This window comes from Enhydra lutris, unplaced genomic scaffold, assembly GCF_002288905.1.
Source record: "Enhydra lutris kenyoni isolate GAN:26980312 unplaced genomic scaffold, ASM228890v2 scaffoldscaffold162, whole genome shotgun sequence".
Classification (NCBI taxonomy): Eukaryota; Metazoa; Chordata; class Mammalia; order Carnivora; family Mustelidae; genus Enhydra; species Enhydra lutris.
The window spans coordinates 12350-21222 of NW_019154246.1; the positions used below are offsets into that span (position 1 = coordinate 12350).

General features: G+C 35.1%; 1 pseudogene; it reads right to left on the bottom strand.

The window, feature by feature from the left end:
- Positions 1-2402: 2402 nt before the first annotated feature.
- On the bottom strand, positions 2403-3335 carry LOC111140096 (annotated as a pseudogene).
- Between the last annotated feature and the right edge of the window lie 5538 nt (positions 3336-8873).

Below are 8873 nucleotides of genomic sequence, written 5' to 3' on the forward strand. Positions count from 1 at the left end.
TTCTGCTGTTCTCCTTGGTAAGTGGACTTGGCCTTGACTGGATTTCTTGTTGATCTTCTGGGGGAGGGGACTGTTGTAGTGATTCTCAAGTGTCTTTGCCTGAGGCAGATTGCACCGCCCTTACCAGGGGCCATGCTAAGTAATCCACTCGGGTTCACAATGGTTTGATAAGCTATCTAGGTGATCTCCTGATACCTGCTATCAGCTCATCCTGCTACTTCTCTGCCATCTTGACTCTAAGAATCCAAATATTTACTTTTTCAATCCTCAAGTCTATTTTCCAAACATCGTACCTAAAACAAATTTATCACAAATACCTATATCTCACACATAATGGCTCCTGTGAATAGATAAAGGGTCACATGACTCCTTAAGTGTTAAGCAGAAAGTCTACAACCCCATTCATAATTATTTCTTTTTCTAAACTCTCTTTCGACATTTTTGAAGGAGCAAACATTTCAATATCCATAATAGAACTCAAATATTCACTTCTCTACTGGACTTATAGCTATAGCCAAGACAGATATCTACACTGTAAATTAGATTCTCTTTTTGAACACTTTATCTTGGGAATGGGTCACTCAAAAAACCACGAGAGAGAGAGAGAGAAGGTGCACAACCTCTAAATGAAAATGAATGTAATGAATATAAATTCATAAAATTTTCAGGGGAATCCATCACATAGTTCTGAGTCTCAAATGGCACCCAAAACAGGTAATGGTAGTATCCTTACAGGACTCATTCTCAGGTTCTTGTTGGGTATTTTTTTCTATTCCTTTCCTTTTTTTTTTTTTTTTTTTTTTCTGATGCACAGTTTTCAGACATGATTTACTTCCATATTTAGAGAATCTGTAAGTCTTTCAAATATTTTTAAAATTACATTATTTGTTAAAATTAGACTAAATAAATATGTCTCTTTCCATTTAGGAACTCTCGCTGATAAGATTCCAAATCCTGTTTTGATTCAGTTGGGAAATATTGCTAAAAAATACTCCAATAAAGAGAGGATGAGGACTAAGCTTCCTGGATGGCTCAATGGGTTAAGCATCCCACTCTTGATTTTGGCTCAGGTCATGATCTTGGCTTTCTGGGATCAAACACTATGTGGGGCTCTGTGCTCAGCAGGGAGTCTGCTGGAGAGTCTCTCTCCCTCTCCTTCTGCCCTACCCCAACGTGTGCTGTCACTCACTCTCAAATAAATAAATAAATAAATAAATAAATAAATATTTTAAAAATAGAGATAAAGAGAGAGGATGAGGATCTGGAGTAAGGCAATGATTCAGTAACTGAAGGAAAGAGATTATAAAGTACTCAAGAGGAAAAAAAAATGAGAATTAAATAAAATTGATTAGTTCACAGCACTGAAAGAACAAAATGCTTATATTTGCTTGTAATTGTCTAATTGGCTCACCATTTTGTCTGAAATATTTCTGTGTGTCCCTCACAATATATGAAATTCTTTTTAGGTATTTGGTCATTGTGGTGCAGTTTTCTTTTCTTTTCTTTTCTTTTTCTTCTGTAGTTTGTTTATTTATTTGACAGAGAGAGAGACAGTGAGACATATTTAAATAAGGGGAGTGGGGAAGGAAAAAACAGACTCCCCGGCGAGCAGGGAGCCTGCTGCAGGGCTTGATCCCAGTACCCTGGGATCCTGACCTGAGCTGAAGGCAGGTGCTTAATGACTGAGCCACCCAGGTGCCCCGCATTTGTCTCTTTTGTCCTTTTTCATATGTTCTTTTACATTTTTTCACATTTCTTCAAATTTCAGAGTCCTGCAGTTAAATGAGACAAGTCTTTCAACAAATAGCAACTATTATGTTCTCTTATACTAATTTGACATCACTAAGGTACTTGTGTTGAGAAAATTCCACTTAATTTGAATTTGCAGAGAAGCAAGTTATAACCAAATATCATTCTATAAGTCAAGCTTTTAATTAGCAACTGCTGTATTAAAAACAAAATGCTTAATTGACATAATTATGAAATATCCATATTTACATATTTTTAAGTCTCTCCCACTATTGATGGAATATTAATTTGCACAGTCATTATGGAAAATGGTATGGATGCTCCTCAAAAAATAAATGAAAATAGAGCCAGCATATGATACAGCACTCCCACTTCTAGGTATATATCCAAAGAAATGAAATCTTAGTAAAATATTTCTGCCCACAAGTTAGTGGAAAATGCATTCCTTTTTATAGATGTAGAAAAAAATATCACAAAGAAAACACAAGTAGGCCTTAGATTAAAAAATATATATATATACGGACAACCTCGATTTATTTAAAACTCTATATTAAGTTCTTTCACTCAAGGCATATAATATATATTTTTTTTCTTCACAATGGCACACAGCTGAGTTGACATGTAACTGAAGCTTTGGAACTAATGTATATTGTCTACATTTTCACGGTTTGGATTCTCTGAATCAGTCGTCTCAGAGTTCCCATCACTTCCTTGTTTCTCAAGCTGTATATGATAGGGTTCAGCACTGGGGTCAATATGGTGTAGAAGACAGCAAGAATCTTGTTCCCTGTTGGTGATGGGAGGGCTCTAGGGTGTAGATAAGTATAAAAAAAGAATGCATAGGAGAAAGTGACCACAGTGAGGTGGGTTCTGCAGATTGAATAGGCCTTCTTCCTCCCCTTTGCTGATTGCATGTGGCAGATGGCATCGAGGACCCAGCCATCGGAGCATACAATACCAATGAAAGGAAACATAAGGTAGCGTGTGGTGCTCACAAACACTGTGTACTCATAATCCCAGGTATCCATGCAGATCACATTTACCATGGCTAGTACATCACAGAAGAAGTGGTTGATCTCTCTAGACTGGCAATAAGGGATATGTAGAATATATGAAGTGTGAACACAGGAGTTGACTGAGCCCATTATCCAAGATCCTGTTATCATCAACACTCATACTCTTTTGTCCATACAAATGGCATAGTGAAGAAAAGCAAAAGCCACGTAATGATCATAGGCCATAGAGGCCAATAGTAATCCTTCTCCACCAGCTAAAGTCAGGAAGAAGAAGCTCTGAACCCCACACCCAATAAAAGAAATAAACTTGTTTCCAAGGAGATAATTGGATGCCATTTTGGGGACAATTGTGGAGATATAGTTCAGGTCCATGAGGGAGAGTTGACTAAGTATAAACTACATGGGTGTGTGGATATGGGTGTCCACATAGGATGAGGATGATCATGGACAGGTTGCCAAAAAGAGCCATTAAGAAAATGAGAACAATGAGAATGGAGAACAGGCCAATTCTTGAAGGTGGGAACAACTCCTTAATATGAAATCAATAGAAGTTTGATTGTAATTTTCCATGGGACATTAATTCAGTTTTTTTCTAAAATCAGACACAATAATAATAATAATAGTAAATAATAATAGTAAGTTAATAAAATATAGAACACTATTTTTATCTCATTGAAGGTGGGAACAACTCCATTTATATGAAATCAATAGAAGTTTGATTGTAATTTTCCATGGGACATTAATTCAGTTTTTTTCTAAAAGCAGACACAATAATAATAATAATAGTAAATAATAATAGTAAGTTAATAAAATATAGAACACTATTTTTATCTCATTATTTTAGTCACACCATGATTTATTCATTGAACATTGCAGGTTTTAAATGATTTAAAAAAAAAAAAAGGTCCTTAGTTTTGTTTCATAGATAAAACCTTGATGAGGCAAATATCTGAGGCCAACATACTTTCTAAAAACCTATGACTTTGTGAAAATAATATATTTCTTTTAATAATAATAACTTCAAGAGGATATAATATTGTATTTCCTTACACAAATTCACTTATCTTCAAATCAGAATTTAGAAATTAAATGAATACATAGTAAATCAATGTAAATACATAGATTATAGGCCCATATTAGAACACTTTTTTTACCCTTAGGGTATTTTTCTTTTATATTTAAACCCTACTCTTTCTGAATCTGTAGTAGCCTATTAGATCATGTGAAGATCTAGATTACCTTTTTGTGTTCTTAAAATTTTAGCACAACAGCTCCTTGGATATCAAATGTCATTATTTTCTTCTTTCAGAAATCTATAATAAATCTGTATTATCAAATACAACTTATGTAAAGCCATTTTCTTCTTCTAACTTTTGAAAGCTCAAATTAAATTAGACCCTTTCTCTGGGAATCTATAATCCAATTTCATTGTTGCTTCCCTGTATGCTCAAGCTCTCCTGAAAGATGTCTGTTCTGTCAATCTGTTTCTCAATATTTACATAACATTAAACATTTTTTATGATATCTTTTTGTACTTATTCCTCTTTTTATTTAAATTCAGTTATCCAAAGTATAATGCATCATTAGCTTTTTACATTATCAATAATTCATTAGTCGTGTATATCCCCCAGTGCTCATCACATCATGTGCCCTCTTTATTCCTTTTTTATCTATCTAAAACTCTTTCTACCTCTAGATAAGTGTGGAGTATAAGCACATATATTTATCATTGCTCTGTCATAAAATCCAAATGACATGATAATAAAGAAATAAATGCATTATAAATTTAATAAAAATTGGAGAAGGCAGTGGTGTGAATGGACAAGAGAAGAAATAGTTCAGGACCATTAGGAAGAAGGAATTTTAAGAAAACTTTCTTTATATCAAAGTAAAAGAGAAATGTAATCTTGAGAAACTTTTTAATGAGAATGAATGGAGGCATTCTCCTGAGGGAATGCCTCAGGAGGGAATACTATCAGCAAACAAGCTCAGGATACTATTAGAAGTTGTTAAATAAAAAGTTCATATATTATGTTTTATATAAAAGGAAGTGTCAGATAACAATAAGGTGTCAGATACTTCTGACATATATATCAGAATATATATTCTGTTTGTTCTGACATATATATCAGAATATATATGTCACATATATACAAATTAACTTATATATATAAATTTACTCATTTAAAGTTTCAAAAGAGAAGTTGGAGAAAATTGATCAGTAAGAAAACAAGAAAAAAATGAAACATAAAATTTTGACATTAAAGAATAGATAATAATAGGGGCCCCTGTGTGGCTCAGTTGGTTTATCCTCTGCCTTTGGCTCAGGTCATGATCTGGGGTGCTGGGATTGAGCCCTGAATCAGGCTCCCTACTCTGTGGGAAGCTTGCTTCTCCCTCTCTTATTCCCTTTGCTTCTGTTCCCTCTCTGGCTGTCCCTCTCTCTATCTATGTGTGTATACATATGTTGAATTAGTTTATATCTAAATATGTATATCAATTAGTTTATATCTATACATATGCATATAACATATATGTTGAATTAGTCTATATTAAATCTATAATTATCTATCTTAAAATAATAGATAATCCTAACCCTAAACCTAAACCTAACCCGAAGCCCAGGTTGGGGGCTCAGGGTTCCATCCTCAGAAGCCTGGTTCCCAAACTCTCCAGATGGCAGAACCCTGAGCTGCACTGCACAATTGCACTTGATCCCAATAGGAAAGAATGCCCATTAGAAATGAGCTGAACCCTCAGAGCAGGAGCAACCTGTATGCATCCCTTGGGCTCCAGCCATGTTAGGCGCCCAGCAAGACCAATAACCAGGAGTCTGACGATCTTGCAGACAAGCCCTCAACTCAACCCTAAGGAGAGGCCACCTTAGCGTGGCCAGATTGGGCCTGCCATGTTCCGTCGGCCTAAACCCATCCCTAAAGTACTTATTCAGACTTCCGTCCCCAGTGGATATATATATTGGATTCTTCAATTCTTTCTAGAAGTCTTTAAATTTAGAAAATACATAACTTCCCAGAAACAAAGAAATTTTGCTTTGATTATTTTATCTTTCTTTTAAGTTCAATTTTCTACTTTGAACAAAATTGAAACAAGGAATTATTTAAATAGAAATAACAGATTCAGGGGTGCCTGGGTGGCTCAGGTCATGATCTCAGAGTCCTGGGATCCAGCCCTGCATCAGGCTCTCTGTTCAGCAGGGAGCCTGCTTCCCACTCTCTCTCTGCCTGCCTCACTGACTACTTGTGGTCTCTGTCAAATAAATAAATAAAATCTTTTTAAAAATAACAGATTCATATAATTTAAAACAGTATATGAGCAATAATAAGTTTTCTCTGACAACCATGTAACCACTGTGTTCGTTGGCAAAAAGTCCTCAGAAAGAACTGGGAAGGAGATACAGGCTTCTAGTTATGAAGTGAATAAATCACAGGAATAAAGAGTACAGCATAAAAATATAGTCAATGCTATTATAATGGTCTTGTATGCTGCTAGATAGTAACTATACTTATGGTGAGTGTAGCATATATATATATATATATATATATATATATATATATATACATACTTGTTAAATCAATATGTTGTATACCAAAACTAATGCAATATTGTGTGTCAAGCATACTCAAATAAAAATACATTTTTTACTTTGTAAAATTTGCACTTCTATATTTTTACACAAAATTTCAGAATGAAAAAGGAAAATCTATTGTCTTCTATTGTCATTGAGGATTTGGACATGACATGTTAGTTTTGTTCCTCAAACTTCCCATAAGCCCATTGAAAAACCATGCCAATATGACTCAATCCTACATTTTACAAAAACTCATTTCCTTTCCCATTTAGACAGCATATTTATGAACTATGAAATCACTTCTATTGTAAAAATACAAATATTTCAATGCAAATACCAGTTAAAATCTTCTAATTCTGGACTTGACCAATTCTAACATAGAGTAAGTCACTAATTTATTAAAATGGTCACCTTAACATTCTAGTGATTCTTTATTAAAAATTTACTTACTCATTTGTCAGAGAGAGAGAAAGAAAGAGAGAACAAGCTGAGGGAGCAGAAGGCAGAGGGAGAAGCTGGCTCCCCGCTGAGTAGGGATTTTTTTTCCTCCAATGCAGGACTCATCCCAGCATCCTCGGATCATGACCTGAGCTGAAGGCAGACTCTTTAACTGACTGATCCACCCAAGCATCCCCATTCTAATGATTTTAATCCAGACAGTAATCCAAACTGCCAGAAAGATTAATGCAATGGAATCAACATTTATATGAGTGCACCACATGCTTGCATGAAAGTAGTTCTACTCCAGGAGAGTATAATTCATGTTACACACAGCATAATAAAGCATTTCCTACTTAGCTACAATTTTTTTCCATCTCCAGTGCATTCATCATAGGATATGGCACAATGCATATTCCCTTCCGTGATAAATATGATTTATATTTCAAACACAATTTTTTTCTCAAAATATGTTGGTTCACTTCTGGAACAGATACATTTTTATCACGTTTGAAGTTCCTTTCCATCCATAAAAACATTTAGTATGTATTTTGTGACACAGAATTTTTACTTTTAAAGCGACTGTATTTTCATGAACATGACATTATTTAGTCCAGACCTTAGTCTTGTTCAGCATACATACAGGAAAGATAGATAGATAATATAAAATAATATAAGCCATTGACTATATTATCAATTTAACTCTTTCACTGCTAATTAATAATAGATTTTTAGGAGAAACACCAATTCTTTCCAGAATTGTACTGATTTATATTTTAGATTTAAATAGGGGTTCATTTTTGTTAAGAATACACGTATTTAAACAATTGATTCAATTTTAATTGTACACACACACAGATGGTCTTTTTTTTAAGATTTTTTATTGATTTTTGACAGAAAGAGACACAGCGAGATAGGGGAGAGAAGCAAGGCGAGTGGGAGAGGGAGAAGCAGGCCTCCTGTTGAGCAAGGAGCCTGATGTGGGGCTCGATCCCAGGACCCTGGGATCATGACGTGAGCTGAAGGCAGATGTTTAACGACTAAGCCACCCAGGTGCCCCCACAGATGATCTTTTAAACCCATTTACACTGAAGGTTTTTTTCTTTTTAAACCCCCTGGTTGTGAGATACCTTAATGTAACAATTGCTCACTTTAATAGTTTAAATACAGCAGTTCTTAATGAATTCTAATCAAATTATTTTAAGTACTTTTAGAGGAGTTTCATCTTTTATGTAATAAATTAAAATAAAAATTAGGACATGTACCTTTTGTCTTCTCCCAATTTAACATCACTGGATTGAATACCTGACATGGTCCTATAGTCACCATATGAACAAAGTCATTTTTCTGCACAGATTCTTTGAATACTTTTCAGATGATTGTATATATTCATTTACTCCTGCACTTGAGATCTTCGGTAATTTAGGAAGACTCTGCAGCAACCATGACTTCAGTTCTTCTTTACCTAGGGATTAAAGATAAGAATTCTTTGTGCATGTATGTTCACTTGGGAAAGCCCATCGAGACTTGAATAACGCAGTTGAAGTCACTAATAGTTCAATATGGCCTCAGAACAATATTGGAAAGTACTGCTTATCCTTTCTTATTTTTTATTTAATTTCTTTTCAGTGCAACAGAATTCATTGTTTATGCACCACACCAAGTGCTCCAAGCAATATGTGCCCTCCTTATTAATACCCAATACCAGGCTCCCCCAACCCCCCACACCCCGCCCCTTCAAAACCCTCAGGTTGTTTTTCAGAGTCCATAGCTCTCATGGTTCATCTCCCTCTCCAATTTCCCTCAACTCCCGTTTCCTCTCCATCTCCCCATATCCTCCGTGTTGTTATGCTCCACAAATAACTGAAACCATATAATAATTGACTCTCTCTGCTTGACTTATTTCACTTAGCATAATCTCTTCCAGTCCCATCCATGTTGATACAAAAGTTGTGTATTCATCCTTTCTGATGGAGGCATAATACTCTATAGAGTATATGGCCCACATCTTCCTTATCCATTCGTCCGCTGAAGGGCATCTTGGTTCTTTCCACAGTTTGGTGACCAAGGCCATTGCTGCT